Below are 25,634 nucleotides of genomic sequence, written 5' to 3'. Positions count from 1 at the left end.
CAATAAGATTGTAGCGTCAGTTATCTGCAGACAGATGGCGTAGTTTGTTCACGGAAGATGGTCAGTGGGAGGAGGGGAGCGATGCCGATGACGTAGTCCTTTGGCGCGCTGCTGTTAAAATTCAAAACCCTTCGCCACAAACCGTTTAGAGCGGAACCTTGCTGTTTCAATCTGTTCAACAGTTTCCAAAGATCCGAAATTATGAGACTGAGCAGCAGTACAACAAGTATTGGTAAGTGTGTTATACTTGGTTAACATTATTTATGTGTGAACTTTCTTAATTGTGAAATGTAGCTAGTAACGTTAGCTGTCTTAACTTTAGCTAGCTACATTCATTTATTTATCTTGTTGCTAACTATCGTTAGCTAGTTTGCGAAGAAATCGAAAAAAACAACTAACTTGGTCAAAAGAACTAGCGAACTTAGCTAATACATTAACTAGCGAACACGTTTGTTAGGGTGAGTGGGTCGTTTATAGCGACATGGAATGAACGTAGCTTACTATAATTAACGTTAAAGTTACCTAGAATGTCAACCACTCGGCTAACAAGTTGTTTTTTTCGTGTACAGTGATGTCGTCAGACGACTGTGGGTGACCTGGTGAAGACGGGTCATTAACCAGTACGTGGTTCAGGATGGCGTCTCCCCTAAACTACCTTCCCATCTCAACAGTAAATATCCCATAGTTTGTTAGACTTGCAATTGTTAGAATATTGTCCTCCTGAAATCTGACCAAACAACTCAACTCCTTTACTATTCTATATATTTTCCAGGTTTCAAGGCTACATTGAGAAGCCAGGGTCCATTGTGCATCCTGGAACACTTCGGCACTGGTTACACTGTGCTGCAGTGAGTAGCTACATTTAGCCAAATTATTTTGTTTTTCTTTCTTAAACTTGCCTCAACTATGATATAATTTCTCAGGTTCTGACCCATGTTGCATTCTATTGTATGTCACAGGCACTGCCATAAAGTGGACATGCGTGTGAAAGAGGACACCCGGGAGTTACGGTCAGTGTTTGTGATGGTGTGTGTTGAAATGTCTTTCAAGTTATTCACATGATGGCATACCAGTGCCTGCTCGTGCTCACTATTCAGCCGACGTTCTCATCTGTATTTCATTGTTTTCTCTGTTAGTGGTGGGTGGCCTGGCCGTCTCCCTGCCCTCCCTCCTCAACGCCTCACTCACAGAAATCCTGGAGAGCGACTCTTACAGGCAGAGTATCATCACTGCACCCAGTAAGGTAGGTCATATTTGAATATTTACATTTACATTACATTTAAGTCATTTAGCAGACGCTCTTATCCAGAGCGACTTACAAATTGGTGCATTCACCTTATGACATCCAGTGGAACAGCCACTTTACAATAGTGCATCTAAATCTTTTAGGGGGTGAGAAGGATTACTTATCCTATCCTAGGTATTCCTTAAAGAGGTGGGGTTTCAGGTGTCTCCGGAAGGTGGTGATTGACTCCGCTGTCCTGGCGTCGTGAGGGAGTTTGTTCCACCATTGGGGGGCCAGAGCAGCGAACAGTTTTGGACGTTCAAGAGTTTTGGAGAGAAAAGAAAGAAGGGATACTGGTCTGTAGTTGTTGACATCGGAGGGATCGAGTGTAGGTTTTTTCAGAAGGGGTGCAACTCTCGCTCTCTTGAAGACGGAAGGGACGTAGCCAGCGGTCAGGGATGAGTTGATGAGCGAGGTGAGGTAAGGGAGAAGGTCTCCGGAAATGGTCTGGAGAAGAGAGGAGGGGATAGGTTCAAGCGGGCAGGTTGTTGGGCGGCCGGCCGTCACAAGACGCGAGATTTCATCTGGAGAGAGAGGGAGAAAGAGGTCAGAGCACAGGGTAGGGCAGTGTGAGCAGAACCAGCGGTGTCGTTTGACTTAGCAAACAAGGATCGGATGTCGTCGACCTTCTTTTCAAAATGGTTGACGAAGTCATCTGCAGAGAGGGAGGAGGAGGGGGGATTCAGGAGGGAGGAGAAGGTGGCAAAGAGCTTCCTAGGGTTAGAGGCAGATGCTTGGAATTTAGAGTGGTAGAAAGTGGCTTTAGCAGCAGAGACAGAGGAGGAAAATGTAGAGAGGAGGGAGTGAAAGGATGCCAGGTCCGCAGGGAGGCGAGTTTTCCTCCATTTCCGCTCGGCTGCCCGGAGCCCTGTTCTGTGAGCTCGCAATGAGTCGTCGAGCCACGGAGCGGGAGGGGAGGACCGAGCCGGCCTGGAGGATAGGGGACATAGAGAGTCAAAGGATGCAGAAAGGGAGGAGAGGAGGGTTGAGGAGGCAGAATCAGGAGATAGGTTTGAGCAGAGGGAAGAGATGATAGGATGGAAGAGGAGAGAGTAGCAGGGGAGAGAGAGCGAAGGTTGGGACGGCGCGATACCATCCGAGTAGGGGCAGTGTGGGAAGTGTTGGATGAGAGCGAGAGGGAAAAGGATACAAGGTAGTGGTTGGAGACTTGGAGGGGAGTTGCAATGAGGTTAGTGGAAGAACAGCATCTAGTAAAGATGAGGTCGAGCGTATTGCCTGCCTTGTGAGTAGGGGGGGAAGGTGAGAGGGTGAGGTCAAAAGAGGAGAGGAGTGGAAAGGAGGCAGAGAGGAATGAGTCAAAGGTAGACGTGGGGAGGTTAAAGTCGCCCAGAACTGTGAGAGGTGAGCCGTCCAGAACTGTGAGAGGTGAGCCGTCCAGAACTGTGAGAGGTGAGCCGTCCAGAACTGTGAGAGGTGAGCCGTCCAGAACTGTGAGAGGTGAGCCGTCCTCAGGAAAGGAATATGTGGTCTTATAGTCAATTAATACATCCACTAATGCCCAGTGATGAGATAATGGCAAGTATGAGCCAATCAGGCTCATGTGTGCACCTTCCTCCCGATTGGTGGGTAATCTTGGCAGTGTGGCGAAGATTGACTGCTCTGCTGTAAGGGCCCACCTATAGTAAACTAGCAGCCCTTCTCATCCTCTGCCCATCCCAGAGACATGGGAGAAGGCAGGATGAAAGCTGCTGAAAGTGTTTGTCTGAGTGTGAGTATATGTTTCAGTTGGCATGGAGACACAACTCTTCGTTGATGGCCTTTGCTATGGCTATGACATTTTCCTTTGGTAATCTGGGGGCATTCAAAAACCCCACCCAGATCTTTGACTGCTATGCATAGTGGTCTCCTCAACAAGGAGTCACACTAACTGCATAAGGATAGTTCAGTTTACCCATTCAGTCTTTCTAGAATCTCAACCCTCCTGCGTCCTGTACTGTGTTGACAGTGAAGTGAACTTTCTGTCGACTCCCTCAGGGCAGTAAGAAGGAGAAGGTCTACTACAGTGTGACTCTGAGAGGGAGATGGTGCTGCAGGCTCTAACCCAGTCCCCTCAGCTGGACATCCTCTTCCTCTGGAGCCTGTCTTTGGTTGAGGAGGAGTTCATCAGATGAGGGGCAGACTGTGGAAGAGTGTGTGGGGCTGGAGGAAACATGGGTTTGTGGAGTTTCACTCTAGGTAGAGAACATAGTGAACAATGAGCAGCAGTCTACAGGACTTACAGTATACTTTGTTCTCAGCTGTGTGACATGCTGTTGCTATAAGCTCCTGGAGAACCCAACCATCAGTCACGTGAAGAACAAGCCCACCAGAGACGCCATCATTCACCTGCTGGGGGTGCAGGTCAAGAAATTGCAACCACCTTCTGGGTCAGTAACTCGACACCCCCAAACCACTTATTAGACAGCTCCATAGAACCTATACTGATGCATGCAAATGTTACTGCTCCACTGTCTTTGTATTAGTGGTATGGTGTTCAAGTGAAGTGTTGTACTGATGTCCTCTCTTTCTCCATCCACAGGTGCCAGTGTGAAGGTGATCCAGCTGCTGCAGCACTTTGAGCAGCTGTCGTCAGTGTGTGCCCAGGCGGTGTCTGTGTGGAGCACTGAGTAAGGTAGATGAGGTCAGTTGAAGAGATTACTTTTTGTATCGGTGTATCATTTTCTGCTTGAATGTCTTTGTTACCCGTGTCATGTCCTTTTTGTCCCCGTTTATGAAGTTTTGAGAGAAACGTATTCGCGACTTGAGTTGGAATGTGTCTGACGTCTCTGTTCTGATTCCCTGTTCTCTATACTGACTCGCTCTCTCCCAAAGATCGGTCAGAAGTCTAGTGAGGAGCTGGCCAGACAGGGGTCAAGGCCTTATCCAGCTTCCTGTCTGAACTGGGCACCCTGGTCCCCGACACCATGATCCCCAACATCAGTGTGTTACTCACACACCTGGAGGGTGAGGTAACTCGCACACCATAATCACGAACATCAGATTGCTATTATGACTTTTTCCCTTGAAATTGTGCTTCCTTTGATCATTCATTATGTCCTTACTAATTTATCATTATTGAATGTTCAAACCTTCTCTCTGTGCCTGCAGAGCCCTAGTTTGAAGTGTTGAGAGAGGTTCTGGTCAGGGTCCTGAGTGGAGATGGGTTGGATGAGTCTGGCAGAGCTGACAGGGACCGCTTCATGGACACACTGCAGGGGCACCTCCACGACACACATTCCTACGTCAGGGCCCGAGTGCTGTAGGTCTACACACGCATCGTCAACAGCAAGGTGCGAGTGTGTGTGTGCTTACGTGTCTAAAAGCGTATCCCAAACAACTATGTGGATGTATGAAGCAATTCCAGATACTAGGTGCACTATCATGTATTCACTTATACCCAGTGATGAGATCATGGCAAGTATGAGCCAATCCGGCTGAGAGATTGTGCTCTTTCCTCCCGATTGGTGGGTCATCTTGGCAGTGTGGCGAAGAGTGGCTGCTCTGCTGTAAGGGCCCACCTGTAGTAAACTAGCAGTCCTTCTCATCCTCTGCCCATCCCAGAGACATGGGAGAAGGCAGGATGAAAGCTGCTGAAAGTGTTTGTCTGAGTGTGTGAGTATATGTTTCAGTTGGCAAGGGGACACAGCTCTTTGTTGATGGCCTTTGCTATGGCTATGACATCTTCCTTTGGTAATCTGAGGGCATTCAGAAATCTTAGTGACAGCTATGCAGTGGCCTCAACATCAGTAAAGTCACCAACACTCCTGTACTGGTTTGAAGTGAATTGTCCCTCAACATCAAATCCCCATTTGATTGTCATTCTCTCAAGCCTGCAGAAATTATTTGTATGATTTTATTTACAGCAAAAACCAGTTCAGTTTTTGAAGGAAAGGAGACTAGGCGATAATCACTTCCTCTGGCATTACTGAGCGGTCCTCATGTCCTCTGTGATTTCTCTCCCCAGGCTCTGCCCTTGAACAGGTGAAGTGATGGGTTGGCAGTGGGAAGGCTGATGGACAAATCCATCAATGTGGTCAAGAGTGCCATCCAGCTACTGGCTGCCTTCATCACACACAACCCCTACAGCTGCAAGGTGTGCGTGCACACGAACAACCACTACTGTGAAGTACATACACACAACACAGTGTCTTAAATAGTTTCTTTCATCTGTAGTTGAGCAGTGCTGATCTGAAGAAACCCCTGGAGATGGAGATGGATAAACTCAGAGCTTAGGGATGGCAGGAAAATGCACCTGGTAAATTATACACACCACCTTTTAGATATATCTTTTATATAATGCCCAATGATGAGACCAAGGCGAATGCGAGCCAACTGAAAGAGGGTTGGGATCTCTCGTCTCGATTGGCCGGTAATCTTGGCAGTGTAGTGGAGATTAGCTGCTCTGCTGTAAGGGCCGGCCTACAGTGACTTGGCCCCACCCACATGTTTCTCCCGTTAAAGAAACACGGTAGAGAATAGTGGGAGGGTGCTGACAGTGACTGACGTGTGTTTGTCTGTATGTGTGAGGCAGGGAGAACCTCTCCTCAATATTCAGTTGGTCTTGAGCGCTCTTCTTTGTTAATCTGAGGGCTTTGTAACAATAGAAATATAATCTGTTCATTCTGATCTCCTCTGCCTCTTTTGTCCAAACTATATATTTATTATTATAGGGAAATTCCACTCAAATTCTTTTTCATTTTTTTTCTCTCCCTTAATCCACTGATACAGTCCCAAAATGTTTTGCATGTCAGTAGTCAAGTTCTGAAATTATTGGACGCAGTGTCACCAGCCACATCATCATGATGCAATATTATTTTATTTTTGATTTCCCATTTAACCATATTCCTTTGGTCTCTCCGTCCAGTGGCAGTGATCAAAGCCTCTGAGCTGTGGGCCGCTATGGAGCCTGAGCTGCTTCTCGTGTTCTATTCGTTCTATTTCTATCAATTTAATGCTATCTGAAAGTCTAGATCAGATGGATAACTTTTGAAACCCTCTGCCCAGGGGACTAGATTTGTAACAAATCAGGATCAACTGTTTATAGAAGTGCGATTCCAAGCTGAACTCTTCAGTCATCACATAACTGATTGTTTGTGTGTCAGGAATGCAGTGCGTCTGTGTGTTCGAGCCCACAGCCTGTTCCCAGAGTCTGAGATGTTCTCGTCTCTGTCCACTCTCACCCCCGAGACTCTTGGACACACTGGCCCTGCTCTTCAAAGGTACTGAACTCTGTCCGTCTGTCAATCACATCATGAAGAATGTGTATTGGTTAAGTGTAGGAGATGGGAGGGGGGAGAGTTAGCATTCTGAAAATGTTGGGTCATTTAGTGAATTCTCTTATCTAGAACCGACTTACAATAAGTGCACTTTGAAAGAACCGCATAATACAAGTCTAGTAAGTAAACTCTATTCAGAACTAACCAGCACTCTGCTGAAAGAGTCCTAATCACTCAATCAAAACACTTTCGTATCGATTAAACAAATAATTCAGTACCAAGCTTTCAAAAATAAGTGGTGAAATCAGTGCTAGAATAAGAGTATTATATAACCAATCAAAATGTAATTAAGGGCAATCTAGTGCTGTGGGGCTTTCAGTGGTGTAGGAGGTGTAGTTCTAGATGACAGCATTACTGATGGAGTGGGTGATCATGTTTTCTACTGGTGAATCACCCAAACCTAGCTCTAACACCTGAACTAACACTGGTCCTCATTTTAGACCACTATTTTGTTCAATCATGTGGACTGGAACAAATGTGTACTCAGACTGGCAAGAGTTAAGATGTTCACATCTGTTCTCAGGAGAACATTTTTCTAATCTGACACCTCTGTTCCTCCCCAGGTCCTGACCAGGACTTCTCTTGAGGTCAGAGGGGACCTGCCTTCCACGCCCCAGGAGGAGGGAGCAGGGGATGGAAGGGGTGGAGGAGAGATACTGCTGTTGCAGTATCTGAGAGCTTTGCGCTGCAGGTGGAGAGAGCCATCGCTGTCATCAACACCATTCTCTACTGGAAGACTACCTCAGGTACAAACACACCTCATCTTACCTACACCTGCGTTACCATACCTTTATCACCTACACAGTCAACATCTCACCCCATGACTCCATGCATGTGTTCTGAGACAATAATGTGTGGGGTATTGAGGAATGAATGTGTCTCAGTGGTCCAGGAGGCGGTGCGAGTTCAGTGTGGCGAACTCTCTGACTGGCGTGAGGAAGATGCTGCCTGTGGTCTGGTCTACTGATGCTGCCATTAAAGATGTTGTGGTGCAGGCCTACAGACACCTCTACCTCAACCCCCAGGGAGACAACACCAGGTATGCTGTCACACCTTCAAACTGTTGCCACAGGCACCTTCTATCAACCCCCTCAGGTCCCTCGATCCCACTACCAATTGCAGATGGTTAAGTTACTTTTGAAATGGTAATGTCTTCCCATGTGAAATTGCAAAGCAGTGCTGGTGACATTAAACTGGTATAGAGAGTAAATGGAGCTGTCTTGTCTGCTGAAACAGTCTTCGTGGGAACCTGCAATCTTCATTCCAGCACCTCGGCAATTTCCCCCAAGAGGTTTCAACTCAGGCTGTGTTTAGACATGCAGCCCAATTCTGATCTTATTGTCACTAATTGGTCTATTGACCGATTGGATCAGCTCTGAAATTGTGAAAAGATTTGTGATTGGTCAAAAGACCAATTAGTGCAAAAATATCTATCAGATTTGGACTGCCTGTGTAAACACAGCCTGTATTACATTTTCTGCTGTGAATTTGTTAATCTTGCTCTCACCAGTACATTGCTGCTGAAAGAGATGCAGACTCAAGTTGGAAGTTGAGGTGGGAAATTGTGCGATTGATCTAAGAACAATGTCTTGGAGCGACTTCATCAACCTCCAATGGGCTCTGCTCTGGTGCCTGACTCTCTCCCTCTCAGGGCTAAAGCTCAGACTCCAGTGGACAGTCTGTCTGAACTGATGGTGGATGCCTCTCTGGGGACAATCCAGTGTCTGGAGGAGATGGTAATAAGAGAAACTCACTATCTTTTATTATCAATCCTCTAATCAGTACTACCCAGTGATTGAGTTAGCCCTTACTCTTTACTGATTACTCTATCCATCCTGTCATCAATAATTAACCCCGTTCTCTCTCGTCTAATCTGTTCCAACACCACCTCTCTCGTGTCCTCTCAGGTCCAGGAGTTTTTTGGTGGTGGCAGCAGCCTGCAGTCCACGGTGGTGCAGGTTCTGTGGGAGAGGTTCACTGGCAAACGAGAGACCTCCAGCCTGCATGATGAGCAGCAGTGCTGCTTCTGGGAATGGCTGCACGGTAAGGCCCACACACAAACACAAGTTCTAACTCCACACCTCTGTCTTTAAGTCCCCTTTGACTTCTTGCCCAATGATGAGATCAAGGCGAATGCGAGCCAATTGAACGAGGGGCTTGGGTTCTCCCTTGTCTTGATTGACCGGTAATCTTGGCAGTGTAGCGGCGATTGGCTGCACTGCTGTAAGGGCCGGCCTACAGTGACTTGGCCCCAACCACATTTTTCTCCCGCTGAAGCAACACGTTAGAGAACAGTGGGAGGGTACTGACAGTGTGACTGTTAATCAGAGGCAGGGAGAAACTCTCCTCTCCTCCATATTCAGGAGTCCATGAGCTCTTATTTTGTTAATCTGAGGGCTTCTACACCTGTATGTGTCTTTCGGAGGGGTTTGGTTTAAAGCGGAAGTAACATTTCAGTTGGACCTTGTGGGCAATTGACCAATACATTGATCTTAATCTTTGTTTAATACTAGACTCTGATCCAAGTTAAGTTTTGCACTTAACCTCCCAATGACAATGTTCCCTTATTGACGTATGGTAAACTGTTCCTAGGTCTGCACCTATTGGCGACTCCTACCTTTGGCGCTTGGCTTTGTCTCAAAAGTCTGGCGTTGGTTAATTTGTCCACTAAACCTCATTAAGGCGCCTGCATGCTTCCAAGCCGTACCACTTCAGAAGACATGCATATATTACATGTTGTGACGCTGTTTATTTTAGACTAAGTTTTTCTTTTCTTTTTCAGTTCGGGGGCACCAAGTCTACACTCTTTAGTCGGTAATTGGTCAACAGTAGGGATTCTTCAATAGTCTGTCATTCAACGAGAGACGACCCATTCTCATGCACATTCTTTAATCGAGAAATACTTCAGTAAACATCTTAGATGCAAAAACAAAAGGATATCCTCAGCATAAACTCAGGAAATCGGTCATTAATTTTGACGTTATCTGAGATTAATTCAGACTATTTTGAGGAAGTGTACTGGCTACGGCGTCTCAAAATGGACAAGCAGTACTATTAATGCTTTTTTTTCTTGTTCAGGTGAATGTCTTTTAAGGGAGTATGCAATCACACTCATTTGGCTAGCCGAACTGAAGCATGCTAGCGCCTTTAGTCTCTGAATAGGAGCACAGCAGAGTACACTGACTTCTCTGCATTGAGTCGAAGTCACGACCACATGTAAATCTGGGCTCACCGCAAGGGTTTTCAATGAACAAGCATTGTAAACACACATTCGGTCTCCTTCAAAGATTGAAAGACAGTCTCAGTCTCCCCCTCCGGCAGTGACTATCTGCAGTCCACCCACACTGTACTGGCCAATACCGTGCCGCCTCTCTTTCCACACAGGCAGCATTCATAGCCTGTTTAATCCTCCCCTCACATCCTCTAACCCTCCCTCCCACACACGTTATCCCTCATAAACTGGGACCATGTGTGTGTTCTGCGGAGGGCCGAGCACCGACCAGATGATTGATTAATCTGGAGCCTGGGCATAATGTAAATGACCTAGTTTACTACTTTGTTGTGTGTAGACATAGCAGTGAATTTACATACTGCCAGGAACCTCATTTGTGCACCACACACTAAAGTTGCTGTTTGTATGCACGTTCTTGTATTAGATGTGGCATTTTTAGGTTGCGTATTCCGGGTTTAGACTAATGTAATTGTGTGTTTCTCTGTGTAGAGCGGAGAGGGAGGTGGTCCTCGGTAACCTGGACACTGCTCTGGGAGAGAAGTTTACTGAAGACTTCCTACTGGCCAGAGACACTTATCACCATCTGTAACATCACTGACCATGTCAGGGTAAGACTCCACACGTAGATTCCCGGCCTAGACTTTCTAGAGGTCTAGGGCTGTCCCAGAATAAATAAAAAAAAACTCTTGGTTGACCAAATGTTGCCTGTTCTTTCGACCAATCAATTGGTTTAAATTTAAAGTCATGTATTCTAAAGATGTGTTTATCACACCCTATGTGTTTGAATAAAATCAACTATACTGAACAAAAATATAAACATGTAAAATGTTGGTCCTTTTTTTCATGAGCTGAAATAAGATCCCCAAAAATGTCCATATGCAAAAAAAGTTGTTTTGAGGAAGCGCGCAATTGGCATGCTGAATGCAGGAATGTCCACCAGAGTTGTTTTGAGTGTTAATTTATCTACCATATGCCGCCTCCAACGTTGTTTTAGAGGATTTGGCAGTACATCCAACTTGCCTCACAACTGCAGACCGACCATATGTTATCATGCCAGCCCAGGACCTCCACATCCAGCTTCTTTACCTGTGGGATCGTCTGAGGGGGAGGTGGGATGCTGAGCAATATTTCGGTTTTTAATTGTGAGGAAAAATGTTTTCTGATTGGCTTGGCCTGGTTCCGGACTGTGTGGACCTATGCCCACCCATCATGGCTGCGCATCTTCCCAGTCCTGTTAGTTTAGTGTTTTCTACCTGTTTGGAACCGTATAAACAACACTAAATTGTAAGTAATACCAGAGTCTATTCTAACAAAAATCTAAAGCCTTTAATACAGCATAGCAAAGATTTTAAAAGCAGCCACATTTGTGAAATTGCTTTATCTGACATTCTGGTTGTGAGGCTTGGTGCTCATGGCATCTTTAATAGCCTACTAATTTCAACTGGCAACAAAAAGGATTTCTGTTGATGATTTGATGCCAGGCATGTTTTAAGTTACGCTATGGGTTATATATCTTAATTGTTTTCCTCAAGGGCTGTTTTCTCTTCTCCTTACTCTGCTTCTGCCGCATTGTTCTCAACACCAATATGCTGGTTAACTTCGCTGTTATGCACATAGCAACATAAAGGGAAAGGTGCCAATTCAACGGCGCACTGGAGGTTACGTTTCAGAACCGCGGACAGCGCCTTCTCCCGCTATCCATCGCTTGAGAACGCATTTGTTATAAAATATTGTATTTATTAGTGTTGCACCATTTTCTTACAAAATAAATTAAATCAAACTTTATTTGTCAAATGCGCCGATTACAAGTGTAGACCTTACTGTGAAATGCTTACTTATTGGCCCTTAACCAACAGTGCAGTTCAAGAAGAGTTAAGAAAAATATTTACCAAATAAACTAAAGTTAAAAGAAATATATATTCAAAGTAACACCGTAAGAATAACAATAACGAGGCTATATACAGGGTATACAGGTGCCATTACCGAGTCAGTGTGTGGGGGTACAGGTTAGTTGAGGTAATTTGTACATGTAAGTAATGTACTGGGCCGTTCGCCCTAACCTCTGTAGTGCCTTAAGGTCAGATGCCGAGCAGTTACCATACTTCGCGGTGATTCAACCGGTCAGGATGATCTCGGCGGTGCAGCTGTAGAACTTTATGAGGATCTGGGGTACCATGTCAAATCTTTTCAGTCTCCTAAGGGGGAGAAGGTTTTGTCGTGCCCTCTTCACGACTGTCTTGGTGTGTGGACCATGATAGTTTGTTGGTGATGTGGACACCAAGGAACTTGAAGCTCTCAACCCGCTCCGCTACAGCCCCGTTGATGTTAATGGGGGCCTGTTGGGGACGCTCCGCTACAGCCCCGTTGATGTTAATGGGGGCCTGTTGGGGACGCTCCGCTACAGCCCCGTTGATGTTAATGGGGGCCTGTTGGGGACGCTCCGCTACAGCCCCGTTGATGTTAATGGGGGCCTGTTGGGGACGCTCCGCTACAGCCCCGTTGATGTTAATGGGGGCCTGTTGGGGACGCTCCGCTACAGCCCCGTTGATGTTAATGGGGGCCTGTTGGGGACGCTCCGCTACAGCCCCGTTGATGTTAATGGGGGCCTGTTGGGGACGCTCCGCTACAGCCCTGTTGATGTTAATGGGGGCCTGTTGGGGACGCTCCGCTACAGCCCCGTTGATGTTAATGGGGGCCTGTTGGGGACGCTCCGCTACAGCCCCGGTGATGTTAATGGGGGCCTGTTGGGGACGCTCCGCTACAGCCCCGGTGATGTTAATGGGGGCCTGTTGGGGACGCTCCGCTACATCCCCGTTGATGTTAATGGGGGCCTGTTGGGGACGCTCCGCTACAGCCCCGTTGATGTTAATGGGGGCCTGTTGGGGACGCTCCGCTACAGCCCCGTTGATGTTAATGGGGGCCTGTTGGGGACGCTCCGCTACATCCCCGTTGATGTTAATGGGGGCCTGTTGGGGACGCTCCGCTACAGCCCCGTTGATGTTAATGGGGGCCTGTTGGGGACGCTCCGCTACAGCCCCGTTGATGTTAATGGGGGCCTGTTGGGGACGCTCCGCTACAGCCCCGTTGATGTTAATGGGGGCCTGTTGGGGACGCTCCGCTACAGCCCCGTTGATGTTAATGGGGGCCTGTTGGGGACGCTCCGCTACAGCCCCGTTGATGTTAATGGGGGCCTGTTGGGGACGCTCCGCTACAGCCCCGTTGATGTTAATGGGGGCCTGTTGGGGACGCTCCGCTACAGCCCCGTTGATGTTAATGGGGGCCTGTTGGGGACGCTCCGCTACAGCCCCGTTGATGTTAATGGGGGCCTGTTCGGGGCGCTTTTTCCTGTAGTCCACGATCAGCTCCTTTGTCTAACCATTTACAATTTCTGTAGCTCATGTCTTAGTGATGTACTGTGCCTTCCCTGTGGCATCTGCAATGGATTAGTCCACTGAGACTGGTGGGAATCAGATGGGTGTCTTGTGCATCATGAAAAATAAAGATATTTGCAACTGCTCGACTAAAGAAATATCTGTTGACCAACAGCCTAGACGAAACAATCTACCAGGTGACTATAGATGTTTGAATGTTTAAAGTGTGTAAAGTGATTGATTTGTCCCTCCCCAGCAATCCAAAGGAGCTCCATTCAGACTGCCTCAGGACAACCAGCTCTTTACCTGCCTCACACAGGCCATCGCTGAAGGTGTGTGTACACACACACCATCTCTTGAGTGGGAGAATGTAGTGTCTTTGCCCCTGACTGTGTGTCTAGTCCCGCCCCAGGTGTGGTGATGGGGGACCCTCATTGACAGAGCTTCATGGAGCAGGCTTGTCCGTCTGCTGTACTAACTGTCAGAGTCCCCAGACCAGCTCTGCTCCCGCCGCCTCCAGCGCTGCTCTCGCCTGCTATTGGACCAGATCGCAGAGGGCGGGGAGATATTAGCAAACAAGGATGTCATCTTTCCTGGTGCATCTCAGGACCCTGAGGAGCAGGGAGAACAAGGTGAGACAGAGTGATTATTTAGAAAGTTGGTGCACTGTGGTAAAACAACTTCTCAAAGTAAGTATGAATAGTTCATTCTCCAGTTGTCTGGTGCTCTTTTACTGTGCCTCGTTGTTGAAACGCTGCCAGTGTTGTAGTGGATTATGATGACCCAGTATTTTGTATAGGTACTTTATGATCAGTACGGTGTTCTAGTGATGTGTCCATCTAGTCCCTGTGGTGAGCTGTGTCCTTGGCCCAGCTGCTGTCTCTGTGGCTGTGTGGCGTTCTGGCAGGTGTCCCACCTGGAGCGCAGCGTCAGCTCTGAGCTGCGGGAGATGAGAGACAGAAGAGAAGGCGCCCTCCCGTAAGGCCAAGGTCAGTCTGGACATGGAATGCGAACACAATGTTTGATGTCCAGTATTTTTATACAACCCAAGCCAATGATGGCAATAATTCACATAATGGTCAATCATGAGATTAGGATACTACAAACCTAGTGGAAATGAGACTGCTGGGTTTATACACGTGTTCTGAGTTTAAGGAGCTTTTACTATTCGTGTCAAATTGATTGTCATTGCGTTTCATAAGCCAAATGTTATCAGAACAGGATGTTGATTAGTGAAGAGGCCACGTGAGTCTCCTGGTGAGTAGGATTGTCTTGCCAATCAGTAACTTTTCTCCCTGGGAAAAGCTTGATGAGTTTAATTTTGGTCACGCAACACAGTGATTGACAGGTCTTGATGATTCTTCCCATCAGGGGGCTAAGTACAACAGCTAACTTTTTCCTAATTACTCCTTTCGATTAATTCGCTCTAACTTTCCAGTAGACTAGACATGAACAGGGAGTTCTTAATCAACTGTCATGATCCATGTTTCCCACAGCAAGCGGCCAATGACAGTTCTGTGGAGGAAGAACTTGGGTTGAACTTGTGCTTCTGCTGGGGACACCGAGGCAGAGCTGATCAGGAAGATCTGTGAGACTGAGCTGCTGGCTGGTAAAGGCTTAACTTTTTCAAAACTAAGTCTATTCTTCCTGGTGGGATTTAATTTCCTTTTAAACCACATCCCTTCCCCCCCCAGAGGAGAACCTGTTGTGCTCGTTCCTGCCCCTGCTGGTGATGGTGTGTAGTTCCCCAGGGAGATACTGCCACCACCAGCTCACGACAGCTGCCTTCCTGGCCCTCTCACAGTACATGATGATCAGGTCAGACTACACCCCAGACTACCTTTGTTTTTCTGTAATTTTCCTTTGCGTGGCTGTGGTGTGTCTCTCTTTGTCAACCTCTGTTCCCTCTGTCAGTGTGTGAGGAGCACATCCGTCTCCTGTTCCCGGTGCTGGAGCTTTCCTCTCTGCCCTTGATCAGGGTGAACGCCATCATCTGCCTGGGAGGCCTCACCGTCCGCTTCCCCAACATCCTTTAGCCCTGGACCCAGAACCTCTATACCAGGTAATCCAGACACCTGGACACAGAGCCTCTGTACCAGGTAATCCAGACACCTGGACACAGAGCCTCTGTACCAGGTAATCCAGACACCTGGACACAGAGCCTCTGTACCAGGTAATCCAGACACCTGGACACAGAGCCTCTGTACCAGGTAATCCAGACACCTGGACACAGAGCCTCTGTACCAGGTAATCCAGACACCTGGACACAGAGCCTCTGTACCAGGTGTGAACCTCCACATAAGCCACTGTCATTCAGTGACTAAATATTAACCAAGCAGCTAATAGAACTTATTTATAATTTAGAATATGGAAGGAGCAAACAAGCACATCTTTATTTAATTACCCAGCTGTTTGTACTATGGATTGTGTCTTTTTTAATTTAGGTAAACATGGCCATTAGATGAGGATGGCTGAGGGCTACAAGTTCGTTCCATATCTGGTTGTCTGCTAATGTTGTTCCTTCAGACGCTCCACTGCTGCAGTCTACTGAACCAGTTGATCGAGAAACTTATTTCCATATGTTCAGAACAGAAGAAAAACATTAGAAAACATTGTAAAATGCTGTCATGTCCTCCACTAGCATTCTGACCTCTGCTATAGCGCGACAGTACATTGTACTGTGCTCTTCAGAACTCCAACCTCCCTGGGCTGTGGCAACCATGGGCTGCTCGCTCGTGCACTCTCAAATATCATTTGAACAGAAATAACTGAAGTTTCTGTAAGGTGTAGAACAACTTGAAGGTTCTGATTGTGTCCAGAACTACTTGGTGGTGGTATAATTATACAATGAGTAGATCGGAGGGAGAAAGGAGATCATTTCAGGTGATGCCATAGGTTATACTCCGTAGGAAGGATGGGGACTTAATTGAAGAAATCTTAATGATGATTGCTGGTTGTTCTTCCCACATTGAGATGCACTGAAGCCATACCCGCTCCCCCATTGAAAGTTTAATTACAATTCGTTATCTCTTCATTCCACTAGTTCTGTTTGTCTTTGTATAGTGCTAATTATGATGCTTGGTTATTCTTACGTTTGAGGTGTTTCAGATGAATAGTGTTTTCCAGGCTTTTCACCATGAACACTAATCCTCAGGTTCTTCCTCATGGTAAAGTGTTTTGTAGTGGTGAGTAATTGTCTCCCACACACCTCCATTGTGTTGGGTCTCCTCAAAGACAGACATCCCTCCCTGGGAGAGGACTGATAAGGGTATTAAACATGTTTTGTTTTACCCTAATTGTAATGCACTGTTTTACATGCCTATTTAATTATACTGAAGCTGTGGCTTATGACCATCTACTGTATAGCAGACCACACACCCGGCGAGTCCAGTTCCTCTGGAGAACATTCTAATCCACGTCTGGAGGTGAAGTTGCTTATTATTTTGTTCACCTGGCCTCATCCCTTCCCAGTGTATGTGGTTAATTCCCCTGTTTAGAACAATGGAGGCCGGGGAGACACTGCAGCCTTTTGTCTTAGTGCTCCCTCAGAGTAGAGGCCCTCTACCTCCCACACGTACATCTGAAATGACTGCAGAAGATTATGGTCAGGGGTATTGGCAACATGGCATCGATGCCTCCATGTCCAATGTATGGCTGGTCTTATTCTCACCCAGGTAATCGATTGCTTAATCTGTCATGTCATTGTTTGGCCAGTCTCTCTCTTTCATGGTATCCCAGCTGATCCTGATTAGAGATCTGCATGCCATTTTTAAATAGTTTCATCATATAACATATCTCCCCTGCCCAGGCTGAGTGACAAGAACCTGGCGGTGAGGCAGACTGCAGTGACTGTTCTGACCCAGCTAGTGCTGAAGGTCAAAGGTCAGGTCAGCGAGGTGGCTGTACTGCTCATCGACCCCCAGACACACATCACCAGCCTCGCACTCAACTTCTTCACCGAGCTCGCCTCCAAGGTACACACACACAGCGTTAATTCCAGGCATTTATATTTCATTGGGAGATGCAGTGCCTTCGGGAAGTATTCAGCCCCTTGACTTTTTCCACAATTTGTTTCGTTGCAGCTTTATTCTAAAATGTGTTTTTATTTTTATTTAATCCAATCTACACACTATACTCCATAATGACAAGGCAAAAACAGGTTTTTAGACACCTTATTTACCTTATAAGTATTAAGACCCTTTGCTGAGACTTGAAATTGAGCTCATGTGCATCCTGCTTCCATTCATCAGCCTTGATGTTTCTACAACTTGATTGGAGGCCACCTGTGTAAATTCAATATATTGGACATAATTTGGAAAGGCACACGGATGTCTATATAAAGTCCCTCATCTGCATGTCAGAGCAAAAACCAAGCCATGAGGTCGAAGGAATTGTCCGTAGAGCACAGAGACAGGATTGTGTCGAGGCACAGATCTGGGGAAGGGTACCAAAAAATGTCTGCGGCATTGAAAGTCCCCAAGAACACAGTGGCCTCCATTCTTAAATGTAAGAAGATTGGAACCACCATCACTCTTCCTAGAGCTGGCCACCCGGCCAAACTGAGCAATCGGGGAAGAAGGGCCTTGGTCAGGGAGGTGACCAAGAACCCAATGGTCACTGACAGAGCTCTAGAGTTCCTCTGTGGAGACGAGAGAACCTTCCAGAAGGACAACCAGGACTCCACCAATCAGGCCTTTATGGTAGTGGCCAGACGGAAGCCACTCCTCAGTAAAAAGCACATGACAGCCTGCTTGGAGTTTGCCAAATGGCACCAAAAGAACTCTTAACCATGAAAAAAACAATATTCTCTGGTCTGATACCAAGTTTGAACTCTTTTGCATGAATGCCAAGCGTCACATCTGGAGGAAACCTGGCGCCATCCCTACGGTGAAGCATGGTGGCAGCATCATGCTGTGGGAATATTTGTCAGCGGCAGGGACTGGGTGACGAGTAAGGATAGAGGGAAAGATGAACAGAGCATTGTGGAGATTAGAGGTCGACCGATTATGATGTATATGTTTAATTTTTATTTGGTTGTAATGACAATTACAACAATACTGAATGTACACTTTATTTTATTTTAATGTAATACATCAATCAAATCAATTTAGCCTCAAATAAATAATGAAATGTTCAATTTGGTTTAAATAATGCAAAAACAAAGTGTTGTAGAAGAAAGTACAAGTGCACTATGTGACATGTAAAAAAAGCTAATGTTTAAGTTCCTTGCTCAGAACATATGAAAACATGAGTCTTCAATACTCCCAGGTAAGAAGTTTTAGGTTGAGGTTATTATAGGACAATTTCTCTCTACCATTTGTATTTCATATACATTTGACTATTGGATGTTCTTATAGGCACTTTAGTATTGCCAGCGTAACAGTATAGCTTCCGTCCCTCTCCTCGCCCCTACCTGGGCTTGAACCAGGAACACATCGACAACAGCCACCCTTGAAGCATCCTTACCCATCGCTCCACAAAAGCTGTGGCCCTTGCAGATCAAGGGGAACAACTACTCCAAGTCTCTGAGCGAGTGACGTTTGAAACGCTATTGGCGCGCACCCCGCTAACTAGCTAGCCATTTCACATCTGTAACACCAGCCTAATCTCGGGAGTCAATAGGCTTGAAGTCATTAACAGCTCAATGCTTGAAGCACATCGAAGAGCTGCTGGCAAATGCACAAGTGCTGTTTGAGTGAATGCTTACGAGCCTGCGGCTGCCTATCAAATATCAAATCATAGACTTAATTATAACAACACACAAATTATTTCGATTTCGAAAACAAAACGTTAATTCTTTCCGTGAAATACGGAACTGTGCCGTATTTTATCTAATGGATGGCATCCCAAAGTCTAAATATTGCTCATTCATTGTACAACCTTCAATGTTATGTCATAATGTACAATTCTGGCAAATTAATTCCGGTCTTTGTTAGGAATAGATGGACTTCACACAGTTCACAACGAGCCAGGCAGCCCAAACTGCTGCATATACCCTGACTGCTTGCACGGAACGCAAGAGAAGGGACTCAAGTTCCTTAGTTATAAGAAATTCATGTTAGCAGGCAATATTAACTAAATATGCAGGTTTAAAAATATATACTTGTGTATTGATTTTAAAGAAAGGCATTGATGTTTATTGTTAGGTACACATTGGTGCAACGACCTTGCTTTTTTCACAAATGCGCTTGTTAAATCATCACCCATTTGGCGAAGTAGGCTGTGGTTCGATGAGAAATTAACAGGCACTGCATCGATTATATGCAATGCAGGACATGCTAGATAAACTAGTATTATCATCAACCATGTGTAGTTAACTAGTGATTTTTTTTTTAATAAGATAAGTTTAATGCTAGCTAGCAACTTACCTTGGCTTCTTGCTGCCCTCACGTAACAGGTAGTCAGCCTGCCACGCAGGCTCCTCGTGGAGTGCAATGTAAGGCAGGTGGTTAGAGCGTTGGACTAGTAACCGGAAGGTTGCAAAAACGAATCCCCATGCTGACAAGGTGAAAATCTGTCGTTCTGCCCCTGAACACGGCAGTTAACCCACCGTTCCTAGGCTGTCATTGAAAATGAGAATGTTCTTAACTGACTTGCCTAGTTAAATAAAGGTGTTTAAACTTTTTTTTTTTTTTTTTTTAATCTGCCACAATCGTTGTGCAATAATACTGATTACAGATTATGAAAATTTGAAGTCTGCCCTAATTAATCAGCCATTCCGATTCATCGGTCGACCTCTAGTGGAGATCCTTGACAAACCTGCTCGGGACAAGTCTCAATGTCCTTGAGTGGCCCAGCCGGAGGCCGGACTTGAACCCAATCAAACATCTCTGGAGAGACCTGAAAATAGCTGTGCAGAAACGCTCCCCATACAACCTGACAGAGTTTGAGAGAATCTGCAGAGAAGAATGGGGGAAACTCCCCAAATACAGGTGTGCCAAGCTTGTTGCATCATACCCAAGAAGACCTGAGGCTGTCATCGCTGCCAAAGGTGTTTCAACAAAGTACTGAGTAAAGGGTCTGATATTTCAGTCATTTATTTTTAATAAATTAGGAAACATTTCTAAACCTGTTTTTGCTTTGTCGTTATGGGGTATTGTGTGTAGATTAGATTTAATTTTCAATTTCATCAAATTTGGGATAAGGCTGTAACGTAACAATGTGTGAAGTTAAGTGGTCTGAATGCACTTAAAATCTGTGTGTATTGGGGACCTTTTTTACATAGACTGAGTGTAATGGATCCTCCAATGTTCGAAACCAGACAGTGGCCTCCTCTCCTCCCAGGACAATGCCATCTTCAACCTGCTCCCAGACATCATCAGCAGACTGTCAGACCCAGAGATAGCCATGAACGAGGAAGACTTCCACACCATTGTGGAGTGGTGTCCACACTGAGCTGTGTGCCTCTTCTGCTCACACTGTGTGTAGAGTCTTCTGCTCACACTGTGTGTAGAGTCTTCTGCTCACACTGTGTGTAGAGTCTTCTGCTCACACTGTGTGTAGAGTCTTCTGCTCACACTGTGTGTAGAGTCTTCTGCTCACACTGTGTGTAGAGTCTTCTGCTCACACTGTGTGTAGAGTCTTCTGCTCACACTGTGTGTAGAGTCTTCTGCTCACACTGTGTGTAGAGTCTTCTGCTCACACTGTGTGTAGAGTCTTCTGCTCACACTGTGTGTAGAGTCTTCTGCTCACACTGTGTGTAGAGTCTTCTGCTCACACTGTGTGTAGAGTCTTCTGCTCACACTGTGTGTAGAGTCTTCTGCTCACACTGTGTGTCGAGTCTTCTGCTCACACTGTGTGTCGAGTCTTCTGCTCACACTGTGTGTCGAGTCTTCTGCTCACACTGTGTGTCGAGTCTTCTGCTCACACTGTGTGTCGAGTCTTCTGCTCACACTGTGTGTCGAGTCTTCTGCTCACACTGTGTGTCGAGTCTTCTGCTCACACTGTGTGTCGAGTCTTCTGCTCACACTGTGTGTCGAGTCTTCTGCTCACACTGTGTGTCGAGTCTTCTGCTCACACTGTGTGTCGAGTCTTCTGCTCACACTGTGTGTCGAGTCTTCTGCTCACACTGTGTGTCGAGTCTTCTGCTCACACTGTGTGTCGAGTCTTCTGCTCACACTGTGTGTCGAGTCTTCTGCTCACACTGTGTGTCGAGTCTTCTGCTCACACTGTGTGTCGAGTCTTCTGCTCACACTGTGTGTCGAGTCTTCTGCTCACACTGTGTGTCGAGTCTTCTGCTCACACTGTGTGTCGAGTCTTCTGCTCACACTGTGTGTAGAGTCTTCTGCTCACACTGTGTGTCGAGTCTTCTGCTCACACTGTGTGTAGAGTCTTCTGCTCACACTGTGTGTAGAGTCTTCTGCTCACACTGTGTGTAGAGTCTCCTGCTCACACTGTGTGTAGAGTCTCCTGCTCACACTGTGTGTAGAGTCTCCTGCTCACACTGTGTGTAGAGTCTCCTGCTCACACTCTGTGTAGAGTCTTCTGCTCACACTGTGTGTAGAGTCTTCTGCTCACACTGTGTGTAGAGTCTTGCAGAGAGTCATTGTTCTGTTATTCAAATACCGGCGAGCGGCGGCTTTAATAATGTGAGGGCTACTTAACCTGTGTGTCTGTCGCCCACTGTGTTCTCTCCCAGGCTTGACACACACTGGATGACTTGGCATGCTGGGGTCACATTGTGACTCTGGTTTGAAACCTGTTGTGCTGAATAACATGGAAATGGGATGCTAATGTGTGAGTGGTGTTTTAATGCCTTATTTTAATGTTTCCTTTGTCTCTGTTTTCAGGCAGCTGTTTTCCTACATCACTAAGGAGACTGAGTCTCTGAGGGAGAAGCTGTTTCTGCGCTTCAGGACAGCGAAGTGAGCAGCCAGTCTTCCCCTCGCTCTTCCTTCCCATCTCCTAATTTCTGTTCTCCCGCTCTGTGTCATAACAGTTGGCACTAGTTCATCTCAGTCTCAGGAGTATTTCAAGGCCTGGGTCGTCTGTTCAGCGAACTCTGCCAAATCTCCCTCTTTCTGGCTCGTCATTCAAAGCGCAGACCTCCACAGAAAGGGCATTTTCGATTAAGCAACAGACAGTGAATCAGCGAGACCATGGTTTTAGAATGATTTCTTCAAATGTCAGGTCAAACTTCCTCTTCTTGAAAGACTGTAAGTGAATAATCAAATTTCATAATTTCCCCCCACTTCTCTCCAATTCTCTCTCCCAGACTGAGCGTCAGTGGTGTGACCTGGCCGTGTCTGTCTCTGCTGTCTGTGTGAGCGAGGGCTGAAGAGGCTCCAGGATTGTTGGGAGTGTTAGTGACAAGCTGACTGAGACAGGAGTCTACCAGCCTCTCCTCTCCATCACTGCTAAGCTACGCCGAGGAGCCAAGCCACAGCTCAAGGTACAGATGATAGTGGTCGTATGTATTGACTGACAGAATAGTTTCTCAGTTGTTCAGACCACATAACGCCCTTAGCCCCCCCCTCTCCCCAATTCAGATATACCCAACAATAAACTTGGGACAAGTGAGACTGTGCATTATCCTGACTGAATATCTAGACTGATTTCTTGACTGTGCCTCTGAATGAATACACATGCCGGGTCTTATTCTGATTATTCTCTCTGTCCCCAGGTCTAGGTGGAGGAGTTTGAGAAGTGTCTGACGGAGCCACACACGGGGGCTGGAGAACGTGGAGAGCCCTGAGATGGAGAAGAACTGGGCCCAGCCAGAACACCACTCATACGCCACTACCCAACAAGGGACGGGGTGGCAGGCCCAAGAGAGGTGAGTGCACACACGTGTAGTGACTTCTGCTAGACAGTGAATTTTCCCTCCTGAATGTATTTATTTTTTCCTATTATATAGACTTTAGCTAATGTTCCATGATTTTTCTTTCTCTCCCCTCAAAGGTCAAGCCAAGCCCTCTGTATCCAGTTGCCATGACGATAGCTTTGTGACCCCTAAACCAACCCGGAAGTCCTCCAAGAAAGCTCTTATCACCTTCAGCAGTGACGAAGAGGAGGAAGGTATCTGCTCTTTCTAACAGTACCGTCTGTTTTAGTCAGTGTTGGCAGTGCTTCCCTTTAAAGTGATGAATCAGTTGATATGCTTTCTGTGCTCTCAGTAGATTGTAGGTGCTGGCTTCCCAGGATGGTGTCATGAAATGGCATTTGTAGACACCTAAGGTGACCACACCCATCGCCCGCACTTCTCGACGTGCTCGTCTCCGACACTGATCTTCCTCTGCTTTTAGTTTGTCCTTGTTAGTTTAGTCCTGTTCTATTGTTTTGTCTTTTTTAAATCATGTTTTCACTTTTAAGTAACTTTTAAAAATCTTTTGTAATGTTCCTCTAGTCAGCACTCAATACTTTGACTCTTTTTGCAGCGGAATCAAGACTTTAAAAAAGCTTTGGTGTGAACCACACTACCTCTGTCATCCGTGTGTGTTTGCAAGTGGAGTCAGATTTATGCCCTCATTACAAGGAGTAACGAATTCCCTTCTCTTGCATTGTGTGTTTGGTCAGTGAAATAGTGTGTTCAGGTTGGATTGTCACAGCTTGGCTAGACACGGTTGCTACCGATCTTACTCCTTCACTCTCTCTCCTCCATGCTATCCTATATCTGCCAGCCCACCTGTTATTAAACCTGTTAGAAACAGTTTACCTAAATCCTCATGAGACCCAGCAATTCAATTTTGTCCTCTGGTGGACATATAGTTCTTGGTCTGTATCTGAGGCCATACATGCCACTTTATTAAGTCCTGTTTGAGAGGACATTTGGCTTTTCAATTATGTCAATTGGGGGTGTGTCATATTTATGTTTTGACCACTAAAGAGGACACTTTGGCACATACTAAGAAAAGTTTTAAAGTAACATGCTGTTTTCACCTTATGTATAAAAAAAATGTATCCCAAACCTTTTACCCGGTTCTCACCTGGTTTATGAAGTGCCTGACACCTGAACAAAATGGTAGCATGTTATTTTAGAGGCGGGAAAAAACGCACCCCTATTTAGGTGAGGTGCTGGTTAGCAGAGTGGAACACTTTTTTTTTTTTTTAATTAAGGAGAGCATGTTATTTTACGCAACTTCACTCCCTAATTCTCCCTCTGACACGTGCTCCATCTCTACCCCTCTACCTCTTGTAATTGATCTCCAAGGTCTTCCCCTCTTCCATCCTGTTCCATGCTCTTTCTCTGCCTATGTTACGTTCCTCGGTCTCTCTCCTCCTTCACTGACATTGTCATGCGCTGTAACTTCACCCCCTCTCTTTTGTAGCTAGTCTCTTCCCTCTCCTCTCGCCCACTCTATACCGCCCACTCGCTCCCTCTCCTTTTAAATGACACAGAAGTGCACTTGTCTTATGTAAAGGGAAAAAACCTTTTGCTGACTTCAGACTAACAATATAGTTTGCCAACGTAGAGTTTATAAACCCAATCTGACAGACATTTTGTGTTGGATGAACACTTGTGAATATATTGTGAGAAACTAAAGATGCCTGAAAATAAACTACTTTAATCTCAGGGACTGGTGAGTAGTGTTGGTGGCTGGTTTCTGTGGGACGTGTCCTAATAAAAAGTGGCATTGGATTGTAGTTCAATGAATTCCTGTCCAGTTTTTCCCTAGAGGCTCAGAATTTCCTGAAATGGAACCCATAGTTGAAACAAGGTCAACCCATTCAGAGATCACCGAGCGGCCTCAACTGGTGTGACCTAAACCAATGCCTGTACCAAGGGATATGGAAGATGTTTTTAGAAGGCAAGAGCTTGTCAAACTGCTTCATGATTTGTGTTCATTATACATACTGTAAGAGTTATTACTGGAGAATGTTGCGGAATTTGCAAATCCATCCACAGCCAGACCTTACTGTCTGTAGGCCAGTGTTGTGTTCGAGACCACCTAAAGCAAGACTGAGCCCGGGTGCTCAGTCTTTAAATCAGATCATTGAAAATATAATAATTTTATCTACGCCAGGTTAGTGGGCTCGATTCCCGGGACCACCCATACGTAGAATGTATGCACACATGACTGTAAGTCGCTTTGGATAAAAGCGTCTGCTAAATGGCATTTATTATTATTATCTCTTCAGTCTTTGTTGGATAGCGTTAACGCTGAAGAGAACACCAAATCAGGTGTTTTCTGGTCTCTGGGGAGATAAATCTAGCTAGCAACATCAGCCATTGGCCAGGCCATCAGAAGCTAGGTAAAGGCATCTGCCATTCAACTGTATTAGTGAAACATTTTGGAGTGGAAGTGTAATCAACCAATGATCTAATGAGTGGGAATGTTTTTACAAAAAAGGTATAGAAACCTCTGCCTCGAAGGCTAAGGGGTCACTGCAACAGCAAGCAGTAATTTTCCCGCTTTTGCTGTCAGCTAGTTTGCAGCTGATTTCAGCAGCTTCTCCCTTTTCAAGAATAATTTACAGTTCATCTCACCAGATGGACATTTGAGTTTTATTGCAGTGCTTGTTAGCCATCT

At 46.0% G+C, this 25,634-nt stretch overlaps 4 non-coding genes and 1 pseudogene across 4 annotated transcripts; all 5 read left to right on the top strand.

The window, feature by feature from the left end:
- The first annotated feature begins 95 nt into the window (after window positions 1–95).
- LOC118367676 (condensin complex subunit 1-like) lies at window positions 96–24,747 on the top strand (annotated as a pseudogene).
- On the top strand, window positions 2,803–3,106 carry LOC118367967 (small nucleolar RNA U85). The gene has a single exon (XR_004822230.1). It is a non-coding gene; the product is annotated as a small nucleolar RNA U85 (small nucleolar RNA).
- LOC118367966 (small nucleolar RNA U85) lies at window positions 4,681–4,989 on the top strand. The gene has a single exon (XR_004822229.1). It is a non-coding gene; the product is annotated as a small nucleolar RNA U85 (small nucleolar RNA).
- Window positions 5,584–5,877, top strand: LOC118367962 (small nucleolar RNA U85). The gene has a single exon (XR_004822226.1). It is a non-coding gene; the product is annotated as a small nucleolar RNA U85 (small nucleolar RNA).
- On the top strand, window positions 8,672–8,960 carry LOC118367965 (small nucleolar RNA U85). The gene has a single exon (XR_004822228.1). It is a non-coding gene; the product is annotated as a small nucleolar RNA U85 (small nucleolar RNA).
- Window positions 24,748–25,634: the final 887 nt, after the last annotated feature.

Source organism: Oncorhynchus keta, chromosome 31 (assembly GCF_023373465.1).
Source record: "Oncorhynchus keta strain PuntledgeMale-10-30-2019 chromosome 31, Oket_V2, whole genome shotgun sequence".
Classification (NCBI taxonomy): Eukaryota; Metazoa; Chordata; class Actinopteri; order Salmoniformes; family Salmonidae; genus Oncorhynchus; species Oncorhynchus keta.
Note: the sequence above shows the minus strand (reverse complement) of the source record. Positions and strands in the feature narration are given on the sequence as shown.